This window comes from Macrobrachium rosenbergii, chromosome 54 (genome assembly GCF_040412425.1).
Source record: "Macrobrachium rosenbergii isolate ZJJX-2024 chromosome 54, ASM4041242v1, whole genome shotgun sequence".
NCBI lineage: Eukaryota > Metazoa > Arthropoda > Malacostraca > Decapoda > Palaemonidae > Macrobrachium > Macrobrachium rosenbergii.
Genome location: NC_089794.1, coordinates 17,357,934 through 17,364,729, shown reverse-complemented (window position 1 = coordinate 17,364,729; position 6,796 = coordinate 17,357,934). Strand labels below are relative to the sequence as shown.

General features: G+C 36.2%; 1 long non-coding RNA gene across 1 annotated transcript; it reads right to left on the bottom strand.

Moving 5' to 3' along the window:
- Window positions 1-1,431: 1,431 nt before the first annotated feature.
- Window positions 1,432-4,403, bottom strand: LOC136834792 (uncharacterized). The gene is made up of 3 exons (XR_010851887.1): window positions 4,230-4,403; window positions 2,881-3,025; window positions 1,432-1,936 (listed from the first exon to the last, which is right to left on the bottom strand). It is a non-coding gene; the product is annotated as an uncharacterized lncRNA (long non-coding RNA).
- Between the last annotated feature and the right edge of the window lie 2,393 nt (window positions 4,404-6,796).

Sequence of the window (6,796 nt, the reverse complement as noted above, 5' to 3'; positions counted from 1 at the left end):
ATTCAAGAGATTGTCATTTTCGCCAAACAAAATGCAAATACCCTGTTCGATTGTGTTCTTCAGATGAATCATTCTAAATCTTCAGTGGATTCGAAGACTGAAGAAACCTCTACAACTCAAGTCTCTCTCCTTAAACACTTAAGATAAATAAAACTGGCACTTGCCTTAAAAAAAGCTATTACCCTCTCTGGTCGTTAGCTAATTAGGAAAATCTACAATTCCATCGCCTTAACCTCCTGTTACGCAGTGATAGTCAGGTTAAAGGCGAATTAAGCATAGAATGGAATACAGAATTTAGGCCAAAGGCCAAGAGCTGGGACCTGTGAAGCCATTCAGCGATGAAACTGAAATAGATAGTATGAAGTTTTGAAAGCTGTAATAGAAAGAAACCCTCCTAGTCGCACTAGGATTGTTAGGAGAGAGTGGATAGCAAGATGGAAGATATTTATGAAGGTCTAGTAATAGTAATGAAAGGGGTTGTAGCTAGGGGCCGAGGGACGCCGCAAAGAACTTTTAATGCCTACAGTGCACCATGGCGGTTGCACCGAATTGTTGGGAGGGGGTGAAAATCAAGATGGAATATGAAAGGAGTTGCAGGCAGGGACTGAAGGGACGCTGGAAATTACCAATTTAATGTAATGAAGTGAACCGTTGGTACCAACCCCTACGGGAGGGGCGATTAAGCAAAACCAAACCGTAATTGATACCATTTATCGAGGTTATTAAATCAGCGGCTCTTCGTTTTTGATGGAAATGCAGACATCCAAAGTTCAACTACACTTTGACCTTTCCAGCAAACCCAGCGGCTGTCAATAAGGCTGAACACCAAAACCCCAGCCATGTTTAGTCAAGTGATTTCATACCAGTCTTCAGTCAAGGATGGCAAAGTTAAACAGCTTTGTTTTAATGTTTAGTTTGATTTTTTTACCATCCAACACCCGTCATTGACTGGTTCCCTCGAAACCAGTGTTTTACTAAACTGTCACACATTGCTTCAGTAATATTTAAAGACAATCCTAAGGATAAATATAAGTTTACTTAATTTTTTTTCCAAAACATTTCCATTAGAAAGCCAAATTATACAAGCCATTTATTATTTTCAGTTATACTAATGAAATATTTTAACTTTCCATAGGCATTCAAAAGAATGTCATTACTTTTACTAGACAAAATGCAAATATCCTGTGATCACATCAGTTTCCGAATGTGTGTTTAGATGAATCATTTCAAATATTTTTACTGGTTTCGATGACTAAATATAAAACCTTAATTAACTAAAGTCACATTCAAGATATTTAACAAGATGATTGTTACAAACTCGCCGGACTTACTTTCAATTAGCCAGCTAACCATAGCCAGATAATCAACTCCTTGCCTTTATAGGCTCAACTTTCATTAAGGCAAGTGTCAATAACCAAATTGAGGATCAGAAAAAGCTCGCAATTTTATTATTTTTTTTTTTTTTTACAATCAGTTAAGCACAAAAACTTATTTAAAAAAAAACGTATTAAAAAGCCTTTGAAATCAACTAAATATGAATACACGGAAAAAAACTAATTTTCAACTAAATCTCTAACTCCAAACGAACTCATTTTCGGTAACTGAAAGACTATTTTGAACAGTTTAGTACAGTGCTCATTTACGCACTGTTGCTACTGCTGGTACTAGTACTACTACTGTTACAAGGGTCGTCCCTTGTAAGAGTCACAGAATTACTTATAACCACTACAGCACTACCATAAATTCGTGTTAAGCCAAACTTCTCCAAGCACCTCTTAAAAACTGCAGGTGGATTCCTTTAACCCAGTGAGGTTCAGCTCCAAAAACGTGATCAACTCAAGTGTTCCCCAAAGCTGGTGACTTCGAAGGTCATCAACAAAGGCCTGGTCATGCCACCAACAAAACTTGGGCTGGTACCTCAGTGCATTGAACTTTCCTGAAATCAAAAGTAAAGGCAACAGAAAATACTCCATATATTTTATGAGCATAATTAGGTCGGATGCCTCCATCAAAAGGAGCAACTCAGCTCCCACCAGCCCTTTCTACTTACAACATGAGCAGGATAAACCTAAACCTCAAAATTAATGTACTCTTAGTAAAACTACTCCAGAATCTAACAATACTGACCGTTAGGTTCAATCAAGTGAGATCATTTGATGTCATTACCTATGGGCTACCAAAGGCACCAGCAAAACTTACATGAAATGAACGGTTTTCACCTTTACAGTTCCATTCATTTTAGGCCAAATATGAAATTAAATTTTCTAATACCCAGAGCTAATTCACTTGCTAGTCAATCATGCCTAAAGAATACAGTGAAATTTTCAATAAACCTAGGTTTCATTTCTTTGCCCAAGTTACCTAATTTCCCAACAAGCCTACCCACTGCAATAAGTGTCAATCACAAAAATAGAAACTATTCGATCTTTCCAAGTTCATATGAAATTCTGATGAGAAGCTATTTAGATTTAAATTTCAAACTATGTTAGAGATAACAGGAGCAAACGTTAACTGCAGTATTCTTATGCAGCAACTATGGGTCTGCTACATTCGTCAACCCCATTCCTTATACTAAAATAGCGCCATAATACAGCAATTATGGGTCTGCTACATTCGTCAACCCCATTCCTTATACTAAAATGCCGCCATAATACAGCGGAATTCTGCAAATTCTAGGCCTACATAAAACCCTGTAAGGAAAAATCTGAATTAATCCCTAGCAAACACCCCGTGTGCTTAGCATAACAGGCCCAAAAGACCTGTTATGCTAAAACCCACGAGTTCCTCCAGCCCTACAAGGGCGCCGCCCCTGAAGGGCTGGAGGCATTAAGTATGGTACAGAATTAAAATTTTGAATTCTAGGCCAAACTCAATACTTACCATTAAATAGATTTGGAACGCGATACTTCACCACAGATGAGACCCAGGCAATTGGAGTAGGACAATCTTCATTCTAGACTGTGGATTGGATCCAAGCATGCAACTATCCTCAAATTCTGCAGTATTTGCGTTGTCCTATGTGTTCCTGAAAATCGAAAGTATGTTTTATGATCTCAGGAATGAGAAATACCTCCAGAATAAGTATTATAAGATTTGAATGTTAAATAGCAAGTTTTAAATATTAGGTTTAGTCTAGAAATACCAAAAATAAGCATAAGCTTAGAATGTTTAAGTTGTAGCGTGTTTTAAATATTACGCTAACCCCAAGTTAAAGTGAACATTACCTTTAAGTATAGAATTTAAAAATTACTTAAGCCTGTACTCTATTGAAGTCTAGTTTAAAATGTGCAATGACTTGCCCGAGTAACTCAAATAGCAGTATACACACTTGACACTTCCAGCACAAGTCATATTTTGCACATTCAACGACAAAAAGTTACCATTAATGAATTATATTCCGAGAGATTTTATTTTAAGTTAAAATTTAATCAGCGTGGTATGACTTAAAAATGGGAGCTTGTGAAAGTTACGCATAAATTACTTAAAAAAAAAAAAAAGTTAAGCATCAGCCTGTGTAGATTAAACGTGCAAGTAAAATCTACTTTAAAAACTGGGTTCATACACTACTACATACTTTAAAAGGAAGACAATCATCAAATGCTTTTCAAATAAATATAAAGCTCTACCAGGGTAGTTATTTAAATAACCACTTAATTAAAAACTGCAAACTGCCAGTTGTAGTTTATCAACAGCCCTATTAAGCCTACATTTAGGCTTAGGTCATAGGTCTTACCACCATTCTCTATAAATTTCTATAGGGAAAGTAAAATTTTAATTTGGCTATGTTAAAATCCAAATCTACCACGTTTCCCGCAATCAAGCCGTATTACATGGTTAACCGAAATACATAATTCCAACAAAATTGGCAACCACCATTAATTAACAAGTTGAATTTTTATAAAACTAGGCACCGATTAGTTACGTAAATGTTAATACATTAATAGGAAAATCTTAAAGTCTACACTTGCATGCCCTAATTTTGCAGAAAAAAATAGGATTTGGAGTATAAAGTAGACGAAACATGAAAAATATATTGAAATTAAATCTGAAAAATATACGATTTTACCCTAAGGAGCTTAAAAATTTAATAAAAACATCAAATAAGCCAAAACAGTCATAACATGAATTTAAAAATCTTCATAAAACCAAATTCGCCGTAGAAATTAGAAAGAATAAATCACTCGACTCAATGCAAAAGCTGAAGACGAAGGTTACTAACTAGACCTTACCTTGCACTTGATGTCCATACCCGCTCAATCCCGTTCATCTCCAGTACACCAAATCAATTCCTCACGACCCTTCATCGACGCGCCAGCTTCACGAAGGACCACGACATCACACTATCACTCAATAAAACAACTACCCAAACCAAAGGGCAGTTAACAACTACACCGGTATTCTATCACATCGCCAGGTCGTCACCGTTAACCCCAACCAGGACCAACAACGCCCCAAGGGACTCTCAAGGGAGCGCATCAAAACTTTCACTGCCATCTATCGGCCTGAGTGAGAAGTGAAGGACGCTCGCTGAGATGTCAAGAAGTTCCAAGTATTCGAAGAGATATAAAGGCCTTGTGCCAATGTCATTATTACCCAATTATGTTCTCAATTTCCTTCAGTCGTACTGAATAAGATTTTTATTTTGGTTAATTGTATAGAATGCGTATAGTGAATATCATTGTTACCTATGTGTACCTTAACTACTGAGAATTACTAATATTTTATTGTGGTTACTGCATTCAATTTGTGCATAGTAATTTCCCCGGTATCTTCGTGATTTTATGAGGATCCAAGGGAATCGTTGCCATAATAGTTTTCCTATTCTCTTGAGGCACTGTGTCTTTTATCTCTTTTGGTATTTCACGAAATCAGGTGCATTTATTGGGCTGTCTTGTGGTATGATTTATTCCGAATTTTGTTGCAGTAATCGGTACAGAATGACTTGCACCCACGAGGTTCACAAAATTATGGTACTAATGGTGTCTAGATGTACCCTTTCATGTTCATTATGAATTCCCGTATCATTTGTCATTTTTCTTGTTGTTCTTCTGATTTTTCTTCATTTACTGGTGATGATATAATGTGTATTAGTAATGTTACATAATTCAATATTGGATTTTGGTTCTAATCTTGCAGACGGACCTGTTACTTTCACAAGAATTGTAAGCATTCTGCTTCCTACTTCTGGGAGGAGCCCCATTTTCTGACATCTGTGGCAGAGGATCACCTCAAAAGCCAATTTTAGTTGATTTTCACATTACAGTAACCACATGACCACTGTTCTCACATTTTTTGACTGCTGTAAAACCTTTATATCCCAAGGAATAACAACTTGACAGGTTGCCTCAGTTTCTAGTCATTTGCTACGTTTGGTCTTACCTCAGGAACTTCCAGCCTTTGGTTCATTTTTATTTTATTTACTTATTTTGCTTTATGTTCTCTCATAAATTAAAATCATTGGATTATCTGTAGCAATTTTTAGTTTTCTGTAAAAGAAAACTTTTGATATGGCTTTTTGTCTGTCCGTCAGCCCTGAATCTTAAAAACTACTGAGGCTAGAGGGCTACAAATTGGTATGTTGATCACCCACCCTCCAATCATCAACATACCAAATTGCAGCCTTCTAGCCACAATAGTTTTTATGTTATTTAAGGTTAAAGTTAGCCATGATTGTGCGTCTTGCACTGCTATTGGTGCCAACACAGGCCACCGCCAGGCTGTGGCTGAAAATTTCATAGGGTGCTGCTGAGTTTCATGGGCCATGGCTGAGAGTTTCATACAGCGTTACGTGCTGTAGAGAAAACTCGACTGCGCCGAAGAAACCTTGCAGCATTTTTCACTTGTTAATTTCGTGTCCAATTTCAATTTCTGGTTGTAATTAATTACAAGAGCTTTATATCTTATTCTGTTTATACAGTCATTAAATATAAGGAGTTCTATTTCTCCCTTATTTTCATTTGTTCTTTTCAAATCAATGAAATTTCTTAAATGTGTCATGGTGGGTTTACATGGCCACAGGTCCACACCAAGCCTCTTTGTAAAACCTTACTGCATTAACAGACAGCCTTTAGACAAAGGGCGTGTGCTTGCATAATACCACCTGTATCTAAAGAACCCAACCAACCTATTAGGCGAGTTTGCAACCTTTCAGGTCTTTTCTGAAAAATCAGCACATTTTTAAGATATTGTTTGCCAGTCTTTTTTTTTTTTTATTTTCATCATCCATGGCTGGAATGGTATGAAGTACAGCACTTAGTTTTCAATTCCATGGAGATTTAAATGCCCACCCCGTCATAATACTCTTCCTCTCAAGATAGATTAATTAATCACTGGACATCTTTTTTTTTCTCGCCTATGAGTAATTACAACCAAAGGAAAAGGTTGAACCATCACAAAGAATCTAACTTCCTCTTTGGTTCATTAATTAGTCTACAAATACTTATTCAGTACACTGCAATTTAAGTGAAAATATATAACAGAAAGTCATATTGCACGTGTAATCTAAAGGTGTATTGTACACGTAATCCAACCGGCAGGATTTAACTGGAACATATGTCAATGCCATTAATCCATTACGGTATATGTTTTCTGATTATTTCTCTCTAAATAATATTTAAACATCCCCAAAGACAAAAGAGGAAGGTTAATGAAATGCAAGATCAAAATGTTATAAGATCTTATAATGAAACTGATAAATGATATCAACATGAAATATTGCCACTGACCAAATTGAATAAGCAAACAGAAATAGTCAATCATGGGACTTTCAATTAATGTTTAGGATATAACTATGGCA